Source organism: Microcaecilia unicolor, chromosome 2 (genome assembly GCF_901765095.1).
Source record: "Microcaecilia unicolor chromosome 2, aMicUni1.1, whole genome shotgun sequence".
Taxonomy (NCBI): Eukaryota; Metazoa; Chordata; class Amphibia; order Gymnophiona; family Siphonopidae; genus Microcaecilia; species Microcaecilia unicolor.
The window spans coordinates 339,233,880-339,257,013 of record NC_044032.1 but is presented as its reverse complement, the minus strand read 5'-3'; the positions used below and the strand labels follow the sequence as shown (position 1 = coordinate 339,257,013).

The following is a 23,134-nucleotide window of genomic DNA, read 5'->3' as shown; positions in this document are numbered from 1 at the left end:
CTAGGTTTGCCCTGAGGACTGGGTTGAGAGCCCCCGGTCTAGGGTACTATTGGTACATTTCTGTTGGGAACCCAAAATATCTGTCAAAGATAGACAGACTTCGGTCATCACAGGAAAACAAGAGCTAAACTTCACAGAAAAATAGCATCAACAGCTATGCAGTTTCATGGGCCTTAATTTTGTTGCAAGCATAATTTTGAGTTGTTTTTCTTTCTGAAAGTTAATTATTTCTTTCCAGTTCCTCAATTCCCTCCTCTTGTCCATTGATCCCATTCCTGTCATCATTCATTCATCAGTATTAATCAGGGCTTGTTTCTTTTGCCGTTTCTCCACATAATATCCTTCTTCCAGTCCAATGTACTCATTCCACTCATCATACGGCTGGTTTCCTACATACTGTGATAAATAAGAGGCTGTCCTAATCAGGGCAGGCCACTAGATGGCGCTGTTCCCCTAAAAATGTCCAGGATGTCCGGGGTAGGCCACTAGAGGGCGATATGAGAATAATGGCGGTCGCTAGGACTGGGGAGAGCCCTGGGAGGTCCACAGGTGTAGGAGGTTATGGGCTGGGTCCTGTGTAGCTAATTAACCACTTTATACCCCACCTGAGTGTGAAAGGAAGGAGGAGAGCTGGTAGCTGAAGAAAGAGAATCCCCCTGGAAAGAACTGGCTAAACCTTATGGACTTGTGGTGGACTGTGTGCTCAAGGAAGAAAAACAGGCTGGGGTAAGAAGTCCCTAAAGCATTAGTGTTGGACTGTGTAGCCTCAGTACTTAGAGGAACTGTGTGTTCAAAGAAAGGACTGTGATATGTAAATATATAAAGTATTTAAGCTAGAAGAACTGTGCTCAGGGGCTGGAATAAAGAATTGCCTGAATATGCTGTTGGTAAGACCTGTTTAATTTTGCCTCTGGAGAACCAGGTCACCCTGAGCGTGAAAGGATAACAGGCTAATCTGCATATAATTTGCATACTGAGAGCCAGCTCACCCTGAGTGAAAAAGGGCCCCAGGAGCTTGAGGTTGGATTGCTCAGGTTGTTAGAAAGAGACTGTTTGGAGTCCTGTTCAGAGGCCACAGGCCAGTGAGGCCTGCTGAAGAGTGGGAACAGTAGCCTCATCTTCACAATATATAGCTTGAATTAGCATCCTAGGAAGCTTCACTGAGGTTAATTGCTTTATACAGCATTGTAGGCACTTCATGCAACACTGTAATCCAATATAAGTTATCAAGAAATATAATTTGCACTATAACTGCAATGTAAAACAAAGAAATTGGTTATGCACTGCATAATTCAAAGTATTGTAGCCAGCTGGGTCACCAGTGCCATTTTGAACCCAGAACCAGCTGACCCCACTAGGCACAAGGGAACTGACAAAGTAGGCCCACGCCCACCTTTGATGTTTGGGTCACTTTTAGATGAGGGGGTATTTGATTGTGGAGGTGCATCAGAAGGGATGGAGATCTGGATTTGGGGAAAACTTCCAGATAAGGGGGTTTTCAACTGAGGGGGGGGGGTTCTTGGAAAGGGAGGAAGACTGGATTTGGGTGGGTCATTCATGTTGGGGGGGGTCTTTATTTGAGAGGGTTCTTCAGAAGGTCAGGACTAGGACTGGGGTGGGACTTTCAGGGGACAATGCACAGTGACTTTTGGCAACCCCTTTCAGACATGCCCAGGAGACTCAGGTCATATCTTTGAGGCCTGATGCTGTTGGGACAGTAGAATAATGCTGCTTGTGAGGGTAACATCATGGGAATTTCAACAGCAGTTTGTGCTTTATGAATTCTCTATGCTGTGCATGGTTTATTCAGTTCATAAAGTTAATGCTTCCATTGCTGGCCTTTAGTTGCCCTGATAGCCAATGGGAAGAGGCTGGCTGCATTTTATTCCAGCTCTCCTCTCTAGGCTTCTGCCCCTGATTAGAGAGACCGCTTGGAGCCAATTTCTGCTGTGGTCTTTCTATGAACCTGTTGCTTTTTACTGTATCTGCGCCTGCCAGGAAATCACATGCCCAGAAAGGGGTGAACTGACAGTGGTCTAGTGGCTTCTTTGGGGCAGGAAAAAATCTCACTCTTTTCTGCCTGCTGCCACTACTCTGCATTGCGTGTTTTTCAAAATGGCTGCCGAGACATACCACAGTAATCTTGCGGGTCTCAGCAGTCTTGCAAGACTTCCGTCTATTCTTTCCTGCCCCCGCAGAGGTCACTAGACCACCAGGCCCTTCAAAGTAGGACCAGGGAGGGATGCAATATGCTGCAGTGGCGGTGGGCAACCGGGCAGAGCCACTGGACCTTGGTCAGTCTGCCCCTGTGTACACACTAGAAGTTTCCAAGATGTAGAGAACTAAGGGGAATACTGTAGAAGCATCTGGAAACTGAAGGAAAGGTAGGAGGGTTTATGATAATTTGGGGAAGGGTCTGGTGGCCACAGTGAACTCTCCCCTATGTGTTATAAGCTCCCTGCTTGCTTGCCAAATTTGTCTTGGGTTCCATCTCCCACCTAAGCTGCCTTTAATCCATGTCAAGAGGGATTCCTCCTGTCCAGCCTGATGCAGAGATCCCATGAGTTGGCACTTGTAAAAAGGACACACAGGAGACCTCGTAGCACTCTGCTGACTTGCCTCTGGAACTCGACAGCTCCCACTATCCCCCCACAGGAGACCTCCTCTGGAGACTGATGCCTTTTCCACTCAGCTTCGCTTTGAGTTCTCTAGTCCCCCAGAACCCACCTGTAGTCAGCAGGCCTTTCTGCACACTTCCCTGGGGATAAAATTATTGCCTGGGTCCCACCAACCCTCTGCTCTTCCCTTGGTTTCAACTTCCAGCCACTGTTATTCAACGGTCAATGGTAGCAGGGATTCTCTGATGTCCTTGTCTTCAGGGGGTTATTCAACCACAAGGTTCCATCTGGGATAGTGCCCTTTGTAACTCCCACAGGGGTGCTCTGGTGTGCAGTGGCCCTCTAGTGGCTCCGGCCCGGCCTCACCAGCCTTTTGCCTCAGGGAACCACCTTGAAACCAGACTTCTCTGTGAATGCATTGACTCAGGCCTCTAGGTTTGGTCCTCCCCCTTCCCTCAGGGTGACCTCTTCCTTAACCTGCAGTCCTGGCCCGGCCTCCCCGCTGTATCACCTGGTAACCGATCCACCTTACCAGTTCTTCTGGTGGGGCCCCCAGGTCACCCTTCTCTGGAAGATAGCCCAGCTTCCTCTGCTTCCAAAAATATGCAAATTAGCTGGTTGCATGTAAATTCAGTTTATTAGCTAGGTTACAGTCTTGTGGGCCTGGCTTGCCCACTATTAATCTGTTACTGCGATTCACCCCCCCCTGAGACCATTTACTGGGGACATCTGGGTCTCAGGGTATAACAGCCTCCTCCCCTGGATAGGACCTTCTTTATTCACATTAACCTTACGGTCCTATCCTCCACCCCACGGCTGTTTGTTCTTTTTAAACACTTCAGTAGCAATGGTTCATCACCCTAGTACCCAGTGCCTGGTCCCCCCCAGGTAAGTACCTCTTTGGGTTTGGAGGGAACCTTCTCCTGACCTTTCTCTTGAGCTCCACTTCAGCAGGCCTCTTTCTTCAATCTTCCTGCTAGTAATCCTCAGGCTCTAGGTGTTGCAGGTTCCCCCATCTTCTTCTTCTCCTCCTCCCTCCCTTGGCTAGAGGATGCTTTTTATAGGGTGCCCAATAATCCACTCCACCTTTCTTTAGGCCTCTCCCCCTGCTTCCAGAAAGGTCCGCACCCAGAACTTTCTCCACCTATCCAGCTTCCACTCAGAGAGTCCCCCTGGTGGCCTCCCCGGGAAGTACAAGTCCTATGCCAGGAGCACCCCCTAGCTGTTCCTTCTGGTCACTACCATGGACTATACTCTTTGGCTCCCTCTAGTGGCCAGATCAGGACATTTTAGGTTTTCAATGGGAGAGCGCCCTCTGGCAGCCTCCTCATGTAAGGGCAGACACTGTGGTTATCACACTACAAGGAACTTGCTAAAAGAGCAAGGATTCAAGGACCAAGGGATAAGGAACAGACCCGAAACCTGGTTGCTGGTTTGTTTTAGTGGTGATATGGGGAACCTTCCCATCCCTGTGTAGTCCAGGGAAAAGGAGAGAGAGGAGTCATTCAGAGTAGCTACAATTAGCATCCAGGCATCCTGCAAGTTCTAACCAAAGCAGGAGGAGGAGACAAGAACTGTTTAACATCTGATAACATCCTTACTGCAAAGCCACAGTGTCTTTCAGCTAGATACCAAAGAGCCTGTAAGTGTGGTTTAAAAATAAAATTTATTTACAGCATCCTGGGTAGATTTCGTTGCTTTAGATTTGGACAGCCTTGGAGCTAGATAAACTTTTGTTTCACAATCAAGTTTTTTCTGATAAGTTACATCTCTATCAACAATAATTGGACTTAATGAAAGTGGATATGCAAAAAAACAGGATCACAATTGGATTCTGTTTTTCAACAGAATTCTGTCTTGGTTAAAGATAACCTACTCTTGCATAATAAAATTGAGAATATTGAAAATGTCTTGAGAAGGAAAAATTTGTGATTTATTAATTTTCCAAAGGTTCCTAAGATTTTGATACTTTGTAGAGGCTTTGAAGCTTCCAGAGAGTGACCAGCCATCTATATTAAAGGTTTATTATATACCAGAGAAGCCACAGTTATCTTCAGGAGTATCTCCAGATTCTTTGAATCCAGAGATAGAAACAGAGGCTATGGGACTAACCACCCTTCTAGAGACTTCTATTGAGCAGCAAGAAATTTCTTGTACTCTGATTATAACCTTGAGTTTAAACACGGATAGAGATATAATTTTGAGACTTTTTTTCAGTGTAAAGATCTCTGTTCTGTGGTCTGAAAGTTCATAAATTTCCTGGCTTGTTGCACTTTAAAAAAAGTAAAATAAAAATAAGAGGCAGCAGTTTCTTTTATTACACCCTAGAGTTTTGCAAATAGGGGGTACTTTTTTGTTGAAGTATCCTTGTAAATGCCTTATTAAATATTCTGGAAATAGATATGTTTTCTTTGACTCATCACAGCTCTCTATGTTCTTGGCTGATAAGATGCCTGTAATTACCTCCACAGTGAGTCAGGGCATTCCTCCCCCTATAATTGCCTTGGGTAATATTACACAAGTGTATTAACTGAGCTCCAGCTTAGACTTTCTTCTAGACATTTGTTTCATGATACTTTTGCTCCTGAATTAACATGTGCTTTGTCCCCCACAATTTGTGGAGTTTGTTGTTGAGGTAGTGGTTGTTGAATTTTCTGGTTGTCCTTTTTCTCTTTTACTACTTCAATATTACCATTGTACCTCACATTGTTACGCAAATGTATTCTTGCGACTGTATGTTTAAATTTCACAGTAAAAGAAAATGCAGGTATGGCTTGCCCTCCCTCCACAGCATGCTCCGGATCTCGTAAACCAGAAACGCCGCAGTATTCACCTGGAGGGAAATCCTTCTACCCTTTGGAGGCCCGGCTCCTTTCTGGGAATCTAGCGCCAGGCACTGAGGCCACTTCCAGCGCAACCCTTGAAGATCTTCCTACCAATGGGTTCAGCGGGGGCTGCTGCTCTCCCAGACTCAGAGATGTATCAATAACGCAGCAGCTTCCAAAGACTGTGGTCTGGGTTCCATCACTGAAGCCCCATGCTAGAGGTGACAGTCCATCAGGTCAGCAACTCAGGGAGGGGGGTTAGAGGGATAGAAGCATGCCCTCAGCCAACCCCTTTCCTCTTTTTGCCTCCCATAAACAGTCTGCCCAGTAGAAGTTCCAGGAAACTGCCACATGCTCACAGAGTGCCAGACGCCATTTTGCTCTGCCCCCCCTAAGCCTGTGTTTATCAAATAGCTGAATTTACATCTGCATAATTATACCATCAAGTGAACTGTGCAAGCCAAGCCAAGCCCTCACCTATCTAGTGAATGGGTTTGAGTAACAAGCCCCCAGATATTCAGTTGGTGATAATCAGTGTTTTTTTAAAACCCTTATCGTTGCCAGCTAAATTAACACCAGTTTTCAGTACCAGGCCTCATCTGGGCACTGGCACTAAATATTGGGAGCTAAATGTGGGTGAGCTGGGCACTGGAACCTTTGCGGTCCTGGTCAATATTCAACCAGGGCCCGCATAAGATTTATGTGGCCCGGCTGAATTTCAGCCCAGAACCCACATAACTATTTTTAAAAATGTTTTAAAGGTTCCCCTGAGCCCCTTCCCTCTCCCCCTCGACAATGCCTCCTTCTTCCTTCCCCCCTCCTGAAACCCTTAGAAAGAAGGCCCCCAGAATCCCCCAATCCACCAAGCTGTATCCCTGGTGATCCAGTGGTGGACGTTGAGCAGGAGCGCAGCCCCTTCACTGCTTCCACTTGTGGCACTGATCCGAAATGGCTGCCACAACCTCTTGCAGCAGCTTGCAGTAGTACCACACCTCTGAACCAGAAGGATTTAGTTTGCCAACTTATAAACTGTTTGGTTTACAAATATTGGAGTTGGAGCAGAGCTTATCCCATCTGGCCAACATGACTGTACTTTCTGGCAGGAAGCAGGTGAAGGAGCAGCAAGTGCGCTGTGAACTGATATCAGCTGCCGAGATGCAGTGTGAGGGGCAAATGCTGTATTTTTGAAAGATTGGGGACAATTTCCCTGTTTTTCAGGGATTTTCAATTCAAAAACAATAGTGGAAATGCTTCCTGCCTGATGGCGCAGCTGGCACATCCGAGCGGGGATACCCACCATGTAGGAGAGGAGCTGGGCCAATCAGGTGTAGCGTTTGGAGGAGCATCAGCTGAACGTGGAGATGCTCAGCATATAACAGAGCACTAGAGCATGAGGAGAGGAGGGGAGGGGCTATTTAAACCATGCCCTTGGACCCTGAGCAAACTGTGAGGGAGAATCTAAGCAGTCAGCTGGGTGAGGAAGACCCAGTATTACCCAGCGGTCTGGCGAATACAGCAGATCCAGCCCTAACGAATTGTCAGAGAGAGCCCAGTTGCAGGGCCACCAAGAGGGGGGCAGGGAGGCAAGATTCCCCAGGGCCCGGCCTCCAAGGGGGTCCCACCTGGCATCGGCATGGCTGATTGGTCACCTGTTCCTGTGTGCCACAATGCCGGATTATTGCGTTAACTCTGCTGTGCTGGTCACAGATCCTTCTTACCTCATCCCACCTACTGTGAGAAGTACTTCCTGCTTCCGCAAACACAAGAGGGGATGTGGTAGGAAAAGAAGGACCTGTGTGGCAGAGCAGAGTTAATGTGGTCCCAGCACACAGGAGCAAGAGACAATTACAGAGCATATTTAAAAGCATGGATTAATGAGGCGTGGAGGGGCATAATCGAACGGGGCGCCCAAGTTTTCCTGAGGGCGTCCTCACAGGACGCCACCACGAAGGAGCGGGGAAACCCGTATTATCGAAACAAGATGGGCGGCCATCTTTCATTTCGATAATACGGTTGGGGACGCCCAAAGCTCCACATTTAGGTCGACCTTAGAGATGGTCGTCCCTAGAGATGGTCGTCCCCAATTTTTGGCGATAATGGAACCCGAGGACACCCATCTCAGAAATGACCAAATGCAAGCCCTTTGGTCGTGGGAGGAGCCAGCATTCATAGTACACTGGTCCCCATGACATGCCTGGGCACCAACCGGGCACCCTAGGGGGCACTACAGTGGACTTCAGAAAACGCTCCCAGGTGCATAGCTCCCTTACCTTGTGTGCTAAGCCCCCCCCCAAAAAAACCCCAAACCCACTCTCCACAACTGTACACCACTACCATAGCCCTTAAGGATGAAGGGGGGCACCTAGATGTGGGTTTCTGGTGGGTTTTGGAGGGCTCGCATTTACCACCACAAGTTTAACAGGTGGGGGGGATGGACCTGGGTCCGCCTGCCTGAAGTGCACTGCAGTACCCACTAAAACTGCTCCAGGGACCTGCATACTGCTGTCATGGAGCTGGGTATGAGGCTGGAAAAAATATTTTAACATTATTTTTAGGGTGGGAGGGGGTTAGTGACCACTGGGGGAGTAGGGGGAGGTCATCCCCGAATCCCTCTGATGGTCATCTGGTCATTTAGGGCACATTTCTGTGGCTTGGTCGTAAAAAAAAAGGGCCAAGTAAAGTCGGCCAAATGTTCGTCAGGGACGCCCTTCTTTTTTCCATTATCGGCCGAGGACGCTCATGTGTTAAGCACGCCCCAGTCCCGCCTTTGCTATGCTTCCGACATGCCCCTGGGAACTTTGGTCGTACCCGTGACGGAAAGCAGTTGAGGGCACCCAAAATTGGCTTTCGATTATGCCGATTTGGGCGGCCCTAGGAGAAGGACACCCATCTCCCGATTTGTGTCAAAAGATGGGCACCCTTCTCTTTCGAAAATGAGCCCAAAAGTCAACATGGATTTAGTGAAGGGAAATCTTGCCTCACCAATCTATTACATTTCTTTGAAGGGGTGAACAAACATGTGGATAAAGGTGAGCCGGTGGATATTGTGTATCTGAATTTTCAGAAGGCGTTTGACAAAGTACCTCATGAAAGACTCAAGAGGAAATTGGAAAGTCATGGGATAGGAGGTAGTGTTCTATTCTGGATTAAAAACTGGTTAAAAGATAGAAAACAGAGAGTAGGGTTAAATGGTCAGTATTCTCAATGGAGAAGGGCAGTTAGTGGGGTTCCCCAGGGCTCTGTGCTGGGACCTCTGTTTTTTAACATATTTAAAAATGACCTAGAGATGACAGTAACTAGTGAGGTAATTAAATTTGTTGATGACACATAGTTATTCAAATATAACAAAAGAGAGGGAACGAAGTACAAACTAAAGTCCAAACAAAAAAACAGCACCACGGGCCTTTAAAAATGAATGGGCCTTGACAAAAAGACCTGACACGGGCCGTGTTTCGGTGACTAGCACCTGCGTCAGGGGTCTACATAGAATACAAAACATAGAAATAATATATTTTTAAAATTTTTTTAACATATAATGAATAAAACCAAAGATTAATATTTAGACTCATCAAGCATACATATATAAGCCTATATAAACACCTAAAGCATTTAATATTTTAACATTGCATTTAATATTTTAACATTCTCATATATTATTATATAGTAATTTGAAAATAAATGGATAATTAATCAAAACAAAAATGGTAACTCACCATAGTGATGACGTGGAAAACTTGGGGAATAACTCGAATATATTCCTCTACAATATATTATTCCTTACTTTCGGACAAAAAAATGTTTTCATATATTAATATATGTTTAAAACGCTTATTTTAATTATTTATAATATATTTTATAAAAAGGTCATATTTATATAATACTGGCTATAACTAAATTTCATATTCATAAAAGCTTAAACTAACAGGTCAAAAATAATTATTTAAACATTTTAAAATATACAATAAATTTCAAACATTACACTGATAATATCATAAACCTCCAAAAACATTCAAATCAGCACAGAAATGAATAAATATATACATCTTCAAATATAAAAAAGCCAAAACTATAATACCCTCCATTGCCCCATGTTAGCCGCATTGAGCCTGCCATGAGTGGGAAGCGTGGGGTACAAATGTAATAAAAATAAAATAAAATAAATAAATAAATACTCTTACATCACTGCCCCTGAAGCAAATTGGTGAGGCAAGGTTTCCCTTGGCTGAATCCATGTTGACTGTCCCATTAATCCATTTGTGTCTATGTGTTCAGTGATTTTATTTTGCTTGGCACTGATGTCATGCTTACCAGTCTGTAATTTCTCCAATCACCCTGGATCCCTTTTTAAAAATAAGTGCTATATTGGCCACCCTCCAATCTTCAGGTGCTATGGATGATTTTAACAACAGGTTACAGATCATTAACACTAGATCTGCAAAACCATCTCTGGTACCGGTAGATCCCTTAAATCTTCTTCAGTAAAGACCGAAGCATTCAGCCTCTCTGCTATGGCCCTGTCCTCCCTGAGTGCCCATTTTAATCCTTGATGATCTAACGATCCCACAAATTCCCTCACAGGCTTTCCGCTTCTGTTACACCTAAAAAAGTTATTACTATGAGATTTTTCCTCTGAGGCAAGTTTCTCTTTGTATTTCTTTTGGCCATCAATGCTTTGCATCTAACTTGCCAGTGCTTAAGTTGTTTCTTGTTTTTTTTTCATTCCATATTTATTTATTTATTTTAGCGCATTTATATCCCACATTTTCCCACAAGCGCAGGCACAATGTGGCTTACAATAGTGCATGAAATAATACAATAGGAAAGATAAAACATAAGATGACAGAATAGACAGAGAAAACATTGGGGGGGAGGGTAAAATGTTCGGCAGGAGCCAGTGGGTCAGAGTCCCCCACCAACCAACAGCAGGAGGGTCAAATGGCCGGGCTCGGCAGGGAGTAGGCTTTTGAAAATAGGAACATCTTTAGAAACCTTTTGAAGAGATGATGGTCGGGTATCCCCTTTAATTGCTTCGGCAGGTCATTCCAAAATTTTGCACTGGTAAACGGGAAAGTCGAAGCAAACATACGCTTGTATCTAACTTTCCTACTGCTGGGATAGTGAAGACAGAGGAAGTTTCGTGATGACAACAGAGCATTCCTAGGGGGTAGATCAACCAGGCTGAGCATGTACTCTGAGGCCTCACCAAATATGAACTTATGCGTTAAAGCACAGATCTTGAACTTGATGCGATCTTTGACAGGGAGCCAGTGCAGAGCGAAACGCAATGGCTGTGCATGGGCAAAGCGCGATTTGCCTAGAATTAGTTTGGCAGCCGTGTTCTGGGCAGTCTGGAGCTTTTTTAGTAAGTAGTCATGGCAGCCAGCATATATCCCACTGCAGTAGTCCAAATGAGAGAGGACGAGCCAGTGAACAAGAGTACAGAAAAGGTCTCTAGGCAGGCAAGTTCTAATGCGCTTTAACCGCCACATAGCAAAAAACATTCTCTTCGCGACAACCTTCACTTGAGTGTCCAGTATCAGGTGGTTGTCTAGCTGAACTCCAAGGATTTTCAGGCTATTCAGGATGGGAAGCTTAAAGGCATTAACATTGAGAGTGGTGGGAATGACTTTATTGTGCTGGGACGAAAGCAGAAGACAATGAGTTTTATCTTCATTGATCTTGAATTGAAATACATTTGCCCAAGAGGTTAAGATGGAAAAGCTGGCCTCGATCTTCTCATGGATTTTTGTCAAATCAGAGTTAAAAGGGATGTAGATGGTTACATCGTCTGCATAAATAAATTAAACAACATGCATGCCTGATTTAAAGTCCTAACCTTTGCAGCTGAGCCTTTCAGATTTTTTTAACCAGGCTAGTGGGTTTAGTTGGTATGGGGATATGAGCTAGAAGACAATTAATGCCAAATCAGTGGCATAGATACTGGTCTACTGTGGAGCATGCCTCCTTTTCCATTCTGTTACATCCATGTTCTTTCTTAGTCGTGATTGTATTACACAATATTAAAACTTCATTGGCTACCAATAGAGCATAGAATCAAATATAAAATCCTGACTCTAACACATAAAGTTCTTTACAGTAAAAGACCAGATTACTTAGCATCTCTAGTTGTTCTATATACCCCGTGGTGGACACTGCACTTTCTGACCGACGTGGAGGGGCATTATCGAATGCCCATCTCCATGGACGTCTATGTCCGAGAATGAGTACATGAAGGGGTGGGACAGACCGTATTTTTGAAAAAAAAATGGGCGTCCATCTTCTGCTTCGAAAATACAGTTTGCATGGACCAAAATGCCATGGATTTAGTCATTTCCGAGCTGGGCGTTTGTTTTTTTTTAGCGATAATGGAAACTAAAAACGCCCAGCTCGGAAACATCCCAGTCCAAGCCATTTGGTCATGGGAGGGGCCAGGATTCGTAGTACGCTTGCCCCCCTGTCATGCCAGGACACCAAACTGGACACCCTAGAGGTCAGTGCGGTGGATTTCAGACAACACTCCCACATGCATAGGTCCCTTACCACAGGTGCTGAGCCCCCAACCCCCCTCCCCCAAAACCCACTACCCACAAATGTACAACACTACCATAGCTCTTAGGGTTGAAGGGGGCACCTACATGTGGGTACAGTGGGTTTTGGAGGCCTCCCATTTACCAGCACAAGTATTACAGGTAGGGGGGATGGGCCTGGGTCCGCCTGCTTGAAGTGCACTGTGGTACCCACTAAAAGTGCTCCAGGGACCTGCATACACGCAGGTCTCTAGGACTTGTTGCTGTTGTATAATCTTGGCACACCAGTTGACACCTGAAGACTAATGTCTCCGAAAACGTCCTTTATTGGAATAAGCACGTTTACGCACAGTTAACTGCAGATAAGAGGTTGTGTCCCACTGGCAATGAGTCTCCCTGGTACTGAGATTAGCAGTAGGTCCGAGCTTTCAGAATGGTGTACAATGCCCTCTTTCAGCAACATTCAAGGTAAGAACTAAGTGCTGTAACGTGGCTAACACATGAAAGGGATCTAAAAGTGTCTTACACAAATGGCTACTACCTCATGGACTACCGGAAACAAAACAGGGCACACTCTGACCCAGTAAGCAGAGGGAAAAGCACCATGGGAGTAGAGCCTACCAATTACCAACATCGTGAGCATTTAACACAAGCTAGTGGAATCACAGAGCCCAATACCCTACACCCACCACAATGCATTGCTGATGTGACTCTGCAGTGACCTTAACAGAAAAGGTGTCACACTCACCCGAGACCCACATCAGAACCAGGGAAAGGCTGTCAGAGGATAGAACACATTCTGCTGTCATGGAGGTGGGTATGGCATTTGAGGCTGGCATACAGGCTGGGAAAAAAAGTTTTTAAAGTTGTTTTTTTTGGGTGGGAGTTGTTTAGTGACCACTGGCGGAGTCAGGGGAGGTGATCCCCGATTCCCTCCGGTGGTCATCTGGTCAGTTGGGTCACTTTTTTGGGACTTGGAACTGAAAAAAAGGGTCTAAATAAAACGGACCAAATTCTCGTCAAAAACGCCCTTCTTGTTTCGATTATCAGCTAAAGATGCCCATCTTTCCTCAGCCAATAACCACGCCCAAGCCCCGCCTTTGCCACGCCTCCGACACGCTCCCGTGATCTTTGTTCGTCTCCGTGACAGATTGCAGTTGAGGACGCCAAAAATTGGGTTTCGATTATACCGATTTGGGCGCCCATGGGAAACGGACGCCCATCTCCCGATTTGGGTCGAAATATGGGCGTCTTTCTCTTTGAAAAATAAGCTGGATAGTAGCACAGTAACATAGTAGATGATGGCAGATAAAGACCTGTATGGTCCATCCAGTCTGCCCGACAAGATAAACTTGTATGTGCTACTTTATATGTATACCTGACCTTGATTTATCCTTGCCATTTTCGGGGCATAGACCATAGAAGTCTGCCCAGTACTTGCTCCGCCTCCCAACCACCGGTGCTGCCACCCAATCTCAATAAGCTTCTGAGGATCCATTCTTTCTGAACAGGATTCCTTTATGTTTATCCCACGCATTTTTGAATTCCATTACCATTTTCATCTCCACCACCTCCCGCGGGAGGGCATTCCAAGTATCCACCACTCTCTAACATGGGTTAGTAGTTTGGCAGATAGGCCTCAGACATATCCCCAGCACTTACAGCAGGATTGGATGGGAACTATGAAAAGAATAGAGAGAGAACATGACATGTGGACAGGGCATATATGACCCAGCGGGACTCACAAGGGAACATCCCACCTCACCTCTCCCAAACACAAATCCACACATGCACGCTGCAGGCTGACAACATATGTATCTCTATGTGAAGGGGGAGAGCAAAGAACCAGGAAGAACCACTCAGATGTCTTCCATCTGCCTGGCCCACTAGCATATATCATGCCAACACATCCTTCTAAATTAACACATGGCCAGTAAAGTCAATATGCATAACTTAACCAGCCATGGCATGGAAGAGTAGCCTAGTGGTTTGTACAGCAGACTTTGATCCTGGGGAACTGGGTTTGATTCCCACTGCAGCTCCTTGTGACTCTGGGCAAGTCACTTAACCCTCCATTGCCCCAGGTACAAATAAGTACCTGTATATACTATGTAAACTGCTTTAAATGTAGTTGCAAAAAACCACAGAAAGGTGGTTTATCAAGTCCCATTCCCTTTCCCTTTGCTGCATAAAGATAGGACTGTGTTTTATGTGGTCCCATTTATGCAGTTACCCTGGACAGTTAAATGCTGAATATTGGCCGACTCCACCCGCAGAATGTTCCCAAAACAGCAGGGTTTTACTTAGGTGCTAACTGCTAATTTTCAGCAGTGATAGCCAATTAAGTGCCACTGAAAATTAGCGGATAGTTCCAAGCAAGCAATTTAACTGGTCAGCGACCATTTCTGGACAGTTAAATTATTTTGAATATCAACCAGAGAGTTCATTTGACCATGTGATAGTGGGTCAACACACATGAGGATGGAGAATGGTTACTTAATCCTCTCATGTACATCTGAACCATCAGGACCACCTGCTACTTATTCAGATGAATCCCCTAAGGTGGCACAGGCCATTGGTGCCACCTCGCTACAGGAGAAAGAGGAGGAAAGAGTAGAAAAATCATCAGACCAGTCATTTCCTAGATACAAAGACATGGTCAATGAATAAATTGCTCTGGCTGACGTATGTACTGCCAAGATGGAGAGACATCAGCTCAAAGAACTGATCTATCAGTACAAGGACCTCTTCGTAGTTGACTCTTGGGACTGTGGCCTGACAGATCTTCATCCTAGCAGCAAATCAGTTTTTGTATGGCAATTAAGATTTTGTTGGTATCACATGAGTCCATAGGAGATTCTTAACACCCTGGAGGCCAGAGGTATCATCTGATAATGCAACAGTACTATAACTCACTACTGTGGCCCATCCTAAAAGAAACAATACTTGGAGGATTGCATTGGACTATCACCAGCTGAACAAGAAAGTACTCCTGTGTAGTTGGTCTGTGTCACCCTTGGACCAAAATCTGCCCATGATTAAAGCTGCAGAGTATTTCACTAGCCTGATCTAGCATCAGGCTTTTGGACCATGCTACTACATCCTCAGTATTAGCATAAACTAGCCTTCACTTTTGGTAATAAACAGCATACTTGGAGCAGGACACCCTTTGGCTATTTCAATTCACCCACAGAGTTCAACATCTTTCTGCATAAGGGTCTGATGCAGAGGTCCATGGCACTCTAGAATATGTAGTTGATATTTTGATCATAAGTCCCACTTTCACAGAGCACCTCACTGAAATAGAACATTATTCAGCAGCTGAAGGATGCTGATGCAAAACTGACTTTGGCAAAAGGATAACAGTGCCACAAGCTCTCAACTACTTGGGATATGAGCATAGGCGGTCGGTGGCCCAACTGCTTGGGGAGGCTAAAGGGGGTGGGGTAAGGGGCGGGGTCAGGGGCGGAGCTTATCTCCATAATTGTCTGACAACACACAGAAAAAAATAAGTAAAAATAAAATAGTCACAGTTAATACCTTCTATTAAATTTAGATATTAGATATATCTCATATGTCAAAGAATAAAGTGGTTGCTCAAAGCATATACTAAGCACAATCACTCAACTGCAAAACACAATGCACAACTTTGTGCAAAAACACACTCAGAACCTTACTGTACCATAAATATTACACTGGGCCAGTGGCGTACTAAGGGGGGGGGGGCGGTGGGGGCGGTCCGCCCCGGGTGCCAGTGGGTGGGGGGTGCTCCGCTCCCGCCGCCTCCCGTGGCCGTTCCCGCGGCACCGCACATTAAAAAAAAAACGGCGAAGCAGCGTCGCAGGCAGCAACTCGTGCCCTGCTTGTAAAAAAAAAAAATCAAATCTCCTCCTTCCTTCTCCTCCTCGTCTTGACGTCGACTCGGGCCTTCCAATCAATTTGATTGGAAGGCCCGAGTCGACGTCAAGACGTCAAGACGAGGAGAAGGAAGGAGATTTGATTTTTTTTTTTTTTACAAGCAGTGCACGAGGCGCTGCCTGCGACGCTGCTTCGCCGGTGGGGAAGGAGAGGGGCAAAAGGGACTCGGGTGGGGGTGTTCAGAGGGGAGAAGGGGACTGGGGTGGGGGTCTCAGACAGGGGAGGGGAGAAGGGGACTGGGGTGGGGATCTCAGAGGAGAGAAGGGGAGGGGAGAAGAGGACTGGGGTGGGGGGTGTTCAGAGGGGAGAAGGGGACTGGGGTGGGGGTCTCAGAGGGGAAAAGGGGAGGGGAGAAGAGGACTGGGGTGGGGATCTCAGACAGGGGAGGGGAGAAGGGGACTGGGGTGGGGATCTCAGAGGGGAGAAGGGGACTAGGGTGGGGGTTTCAGAGGGGAAAAGGGGAGGGGAGAAGGGGACTGGGGTGGGGATCTCAGACAGGGGAGGGGAGAAGGGGACTGGGGTGGGGATCTCAGAGGGGAGAAGGGAAGGGGAGGGGAGAAGGGGCTGGGATGGGGGTGTTCAGAGGAGAGAAGGGGACTGGGGTGGGGGTCTCAGACAGGGGAGGGGAGAAGGGGACTGGGGTGGGGGTGTTCAGAGGGGAAAAGGGGAGGGGAGAAGGGGACTGGGGTGGGGGTCTCAGACGGGGGAAGGGGAGGGGAGAAGAGGACTGGGGTGGGGATCTCAGACAGGGGAGGGGGAGAGGAGAAGGGGACTGGGGTGGGGATCTCAGACAGGGGAGAAGGGGACTGGGGTGGGGGTGTTCAGAGGGGAAAATGGGAGGGGAGAAGGGGACTGGGGTGGGGATCTCAGACAGGGGAGGGGGAGAGGAGAAGGGGACTGGGGTGGGGGTGTTCAGAGGGGAAAAGGGGAGGGGAGAAGGGGACTGGGGTGGGGATCTCAGACAGGGGAGGGGAGAAGGGGACTGGGGTGGGGGTGTTCAGAGGAGAGAAGGGGACTGGGGTGGGGGTCTCAGACAGGGGAGGGGAGAAGGGGACTGGGGTGGGGGTCTCAGACAGGAGAAGGGGAGGGGAGAAGGGGATTTGGGTGGGGGTGTTCGGAGGGGAGAAGGGGGCTGGAACTGGGGGCTGAAAAAAGGGGCAGAGAGAGAGAGGGGACAGATCCTAGATAGAAGGGGGAGCGAAAGGGAGGGCAGACCCTGGATGGATGGGAGAGGGAGGGCAAATGGTGGATTGAAGGGGCAGAGAGAAAGGGCAGGCAGTGGATGGAAGGGACGGCAGAGAGGGCTGACACTGGATGGCAGAGAGAGTGAAGACAGATGCTGGATGGAAGGAAGACAGTGAAAAGAAGATGAGGAAAGCAGAAACCAGAGACAACAAACTGTAAATAAAATATATTTTTTTATTTTTTGCTTTATGATAAAGTAGTATTGTAGCTGTGTTAATAAATGTTTATAATAGAACATGTAAACAAGGTAATCTTTTTATTGGACTAATTTTAATACATTTTGACTAACTTTCGGAGAACAAAACCCTCTTCCTCAGGTCAGGATAGGATACTGTAACAGCACTATACTGTACTGACCCGAGGACGGAGGTTTTGGCCTCTGAAAGCTAAATGTATTAGTCCAATAAAATGGTATTATTTTACTTTCTATATTTGTTTTATTTCTATTTGTTAATTTGTAAAGTGGTGATTGGTACTTGTTAGTTTTTTTCAAATTTACATCTGCTGTCTTTATATTTTGCACAGTACTAGGGGACAGTTTCTGTTTCTGTGGTGTTGCATTGTATGCAGAGTCTGGCATTGGGGGTTCAGTTTAATTTTTGTCTAAATAGAAAGTTTATGATTACTTATTCTATAGTGGATTAGGGTGTACAGGTATCTGTGTTTGTGAAAAAGACATGGCTTTCAGTTGGCATTGACTGTGCAGGATCTACGATCTGTACTATTCTGTCTGGTTTCATTTTACAATAGGTGAATTGATGTTCTAGTGCTCACTGTAGTGTTTAAGATGCTTTCCTTTTCCTTGTGTGACTCGTAGAAATGACTGCTTATGGTATGGTAGAATTGCTCTATAGGTCCTGAGTGTTTTGTATTCTCGGCATGCCTAGTACTGGATTTGGGGGGGGATGTTAAAAAATGACCAGCCCCGGGTGTCAACTACCCTAGGTACGCCACTGCACTGGGCAGAACCTAATACACCAATATAGCACCCATAGGGAAAATGCAGACCATCAACAATATGAAACGAGGGATCAAATATCACAATTCTCATGTAGAGCCACAAAACACCCTTTTAGGGTGGATAGTGTTCACAATGAGCTCCTTTTATTAACAATCATATGTAGATTCTTCAAGAGGTAATGTGTCATGATTTACGCTGTACACCCTTTCTGATGATTTGGTGCCACCTCAGTAAGCTTGAGTGGCTTGACAGACCTTTTGTCTGTCCCACTACCACAATACCATTACTTCTTCCTTTCACTTTCAGTTCAATCAGGAGCATTGCAGGAATTCTGGTGCTATAAGGCTTCATTTACAACTACTCAGAGATTGTCCCCCTATTTTAATAGCCCCTCCCTCTCACTGTCCCCAGTCTGACACTGCAGCAAGAATCCATAGAGTGGGAGCAATTATAGGGCTCTTTCTAGAATCCTGTATCATGGGATCTAAATTTGGCCACAAAGCATAGTCCTCATTGATGACAATGACTTTTTCATTTTGTAGAATCAGAATGTAAGGCTAGGGTGCACTCTACATCTTGATTTTTAAGGTAAAATTTGAATTTGAGTTGGTGATTTTTTTAAATGTTTTCCCTAAAAAATAAGAATGCAGCAATTTTCAGACTGCAGAATACAGATCTGTGGGTAGTGATTGCACAATATTGTGTGTCCTTACTTCTTTGGTGTTTTGGTTTTGAACCACAATATTTCTTTGTCAGAAAGTTTATCATTCCATACTGGAAAAATCCAAAAGGGTCCATCACTATCTGGCTGTGCAGAGCTAGTTTTTAACCCCTTATTGCCCTCAGTGGCCATAAATAACAAGAAGTGACTGAACTAAACAGTGAGAAAAACAGCCCTGAATGTATAACTTTAAAGGACCTGCAGATACACTGCTGCTGTGCAGTCTAGCTTTACTAAAAGTACCTTTGAAACTTCCCAGCCACTAGCTAGAAAAAAAGACACCTTCTATCTTTTTGTTATGTACACACAGAAGCACACTGCCTCAAAACTGTCAGCCAGGCGTGAGTATGCCCCACTGTCTTGCCCTCCCCCTCCTTTTCCTCCAGCAAAGCAATAAATAAGAAACCCAAATACTCCTCCCCCTCAACACTTACCCACTTCTTCAGCACTTGCTCGATCTGCTGCTGCCTCCGCTCCCTCCCTGTCTCGGTCGGTAACTGACTGTAAATAGTGGAGCCACGTGCTGCAACACTCAGGCAGGCTTACAGTCACAGCGAGGCTCTGCCACTGGAACAGAAAGACAGCAGGAAGTTCATCACACAGGGGGAGGTTTTGTAATTGTTCTGACGACGAACTTCTTTCCTGCACTGAATTTAAGGAGGCAGGGGAAGGTAGTGTTTGGGCTGGGGAGGCCTATGGATATGAGGTTTCTGCCTAAGGACTTTGTCCTCAGAAGAGGAGGATCCTGGCACTGCAACATCTGAGAAGGACAGAATTGCATTCATTCCTGGGGAACTGCTACTACTCCTGACAATTCATGGATCAGTATGTGAAGATTGTCCAGCCCCTAGACAAACTTTTGAAGGACACACCTTGGGAGTGGGGTCCTCAGCAAGATGTAGCCATGCAAGAATTGAAAGACACATTGGGTCGTTCTCTATGTCTTGATTAACCAGAAAGGGGTAGAGAATTCTTCCTCGAACTTAGGTTTACTCAGGACTGCATGAATGTGGTACTGTATTAGAAATATGATGCTGCTCTCAGGGTAGTGGCCATTGCAAGCAAAGTCTTGTCAGAATTAGAAAGGAAATATACCAAGTTTTAAAAAGCCCTATTATTAACTGTTTGAGCCTTACAACACTTCTGCAGTTATCCAGGAGAGAAGTTGGTTGTGGAGACCAGCCATCAACCAATAAGCTTTACTGTGAATATATTAAGTCTGCCCAGGTGTCTAAAAGCCATATCATGTCCTGGACGCTAGTATTTCAGGGCTGGCCCGTGGAATTGAGGTATTCCCAGAAATCTAAGAATGCAGCAGCACAAGGCTCAGCTGAATTACATGATTGCACCATAAGTAATTCCAAGACTGAGAATGCTGTCACAGCTTCAGGCTCCAGTGTGGAACCCGATGAACCTCGCCATCATTACCTGTATGACAAAAGGCTTGGTAACCTTTATCCCCAGGTATATGTAGATGGATGGATGTGCCTATTGGAAGGAAACAGACCAAAAAGTAGTTGCAAGGATTGGAATGGTATGGGAACAAGTGCACTCCCAGGAACACCTGCAATTTCGTCTGGGGTGTAAGACCAATCAATACGCAGAAATTGCAGCTGCTGTAGCAGCGGTTCAGTCTACCATTAAGAAAGGAATCGAGATTATGGTCATCTGCACTGACTTCGACTACGTTTGACAGAGTTTCGTGACCCACCTTTCAACATGGAAAACTGATATGTTGAATTCAAAAAGGAAACCAGTCATGAATGGGGATCTAATTCTGACCTTAGATCAATTAGTCAAGGACAACAACATGACCACATATTGGAAGAAAGTGAAACATGATACTAAAATCGATCATCCTGACAAAGTGGAAAATAACCTTTCAGATCAGCTGGCCAAGGAAGGGGCCATCTTGGGTGACCTTTGGCAATGTGAGAGTCTTGTATCCCTGAACATTAAAGTAGTCACAAGACGGTAAGCCAAACAACTTGTACACCACCTTGGGTGAATCTCTACATAAAGGTGGTTAATAAATCCCAATAAATAAATAAATACATTTGCAGATAACTCGGTATTACAGTGGTGGACAGATGCGCCTTCCTTTAATCTGGTGATAACACAGAAAGAGAAATTCAGCCATCGGAAAATTCTATTCCTATACTGCAGACCCTGAATGATTGTCAGAAAGATGAGGAATTGAGAGTATTATATACCTATAAAGGGATGTTTCAGATTCATAAAGGCCTGCCTATTCGAATGAGAAACAGAGTAATTCACCATTGGGTTGTATCCCGATCCTATCAAGGTCTCATTTTACAACATGCCCAAGATGAACACTGTGCTGGATACTGAGATGATAAGGTTACATATGAAACCTTGAGACAAGTGGACTATTGGTCCCACATGCAGCAGGATGTAAAAATGTGCACCATAATAACATAAGAGTAGCCACACTGAGTCAGACCAATTGTTTTCTAAACAGTGGCCAAGCCAGGTCACAAGTACCTGGCAGAAACCCAATTAGCAGCAGCAATCCATACTACCAATCTGGGGCAAGCAGTTGCTTCCCCATGTCTGTCTCAATAGCAGACTATGGACTTTTCCTACAGGAATTTGTCAAAACCTATTGTAAACCCAGATACACTAACCATTGTTAACACATCCTCCAGCAAAGAGTTCCAGAGCTTAACTGTTCACTGAGTGAAAACATATTTCAACCTATTTGTTTTGAAAGTTTTTCCATGTAACTTCCTCAAGTGTCGCCTAGTCTTTATATTTTTGGAACAAGTAAAAAATCGATTTACTTCTACTCGTTCTACACCACTCAGGATTTTGTAGACCTGAATCTTATAATTACATAAGTATATAAGTATTGCCATACTGGGACAGACCAAAGGTCCATCAAGTCCAGCATCCTGCTTCCAACAGTGGCTAATCCAGGTCACAAGTACCTGACAAGCCTGCCATGAGTGGGAAAGCGCGGGGTACAAATATAACTAAAAAAAAAAAAAAAAAAAATCTGCTTATCCTTGAAATAAGCAGCAGATTTTGTTTCATTTATTGTGTTTTAATTATTTTTGTGAATCTGGGTTTTGTAACTGTTAAGAGAATAGTACCTCACGGATAAAGACTTTTATTGTCTCAATAATGAATTCCCTGACTTTAGTCACATACTTTGACTATCATCATGAACTATGATGTGCTACAGTGATATATCTGAAACATCCATGATGTGGATATTATTGAAGGGAATCCTTCTCATCTTCATCATTCTTCAGACCAACTGTTGTCCACGAGCCTTCATGAACTCTTGGGAAGTCATTCCATCATAATTATTCCTCCATTTATATTGTTATCATGTATGTTCTTATCGTTTATGATTTCTATATACTCATGATTTTAATTAAGTCACTAATTTTCATTTATATTATATGTTGCATTTTGTTTTAGTTTCATGATTTCACATAAGTGACACTAACACACAGTTATGCATTTATTCATACTTAATGTTGCATACTTATGCCTATTTTTGAACATTGCATTTAAACTTCTTATTTAGTTACTGCACACAGGAAGTTATTCTTTGTGGATTAATTTCTTAGTTTCATGATTGTGACCTGCTGTTCTTAGTTGAGTTTAGTTACTTCTTTAATGTTCATTTAAGTAGCTCAATGATGTTATTCTATGCTATTGGTTATTAGTTACTCACATGCTACTTGAGTGATCATGCTAGTAGTGTTAGTGATTGATATATTGATTTCCTTATTACTTGCCATATATTGCTTTAAATAGAAGTATGATTCTGATTTCCTAGAGAATTCTATGGAGGTTATAACAGAAAGAACAACACTGTTGGTCACATTTGCTCTGCAACTGGACTGCAACAACATATTTAAGCTTTATTTCCGCCACATGAACTCACCATTTCTTGGATCAAAAGTGCAGATTTGGGGGAGATTCCAAGATGGCGCTGTGGATGGACGCACCTGTGTTTGCTCCTGGAGGCTGCTGTGTTTGTGAGTTTTCCTCGGTGCCTCTGTAGCCTCGTCAATGATGGGGAAGCGGAGGGGGAAGGTAAAGGAATATCCCTCAGTTCCTGTGACCTCCTCGACGATGAAACAAACAACCCTGCAATTTCCCAGGCAGCAACCGGGTCCTCAGGGAACTTCGACCCCCTCTGCAGCTCTCGGCCCTTCGGAGTTGATCAGGAGTGGAAACAGGGCTTCCCTGAGCCCTGTGGAGCGAATTGCACCTCCCCAGCCTGGAGGAGAGTTGCTGGCTGATCAAACAGAGACAGACGCTGAAGTGGCTCAGCTGGT

At 45.2% G+C, this 23,134-nt stretch overlaps 1 protein-coding gene across 1 annotated transcript in view; it reads right to left on the bottom strand.

Moving 5' to 3' along the window:
* Positions 1-22,821, bottom strand: part of LOC115463675 (alpha-1,4-N-acetylglucosaminyltransferase-like) — a 208,632-nt gene extending 185,811 nt beyond the window's left edge. Inside the window, exons 1-2 of the mRNA XM_030194383.1 lie at positions 22,738-22,821; positions 19,250-19,382 (exon numbers count right to left, since the gene is read on the bottom strand). The gene's annotated coding sequence lies outside the window, so the exon portion shown is untranslated. The remainder of the gene's footprint in view (positions 1-19,249; positions 19,383-22,737) is intronic.
* Positions 22,822-23,134: the final 313 nt, after the last annotated feature.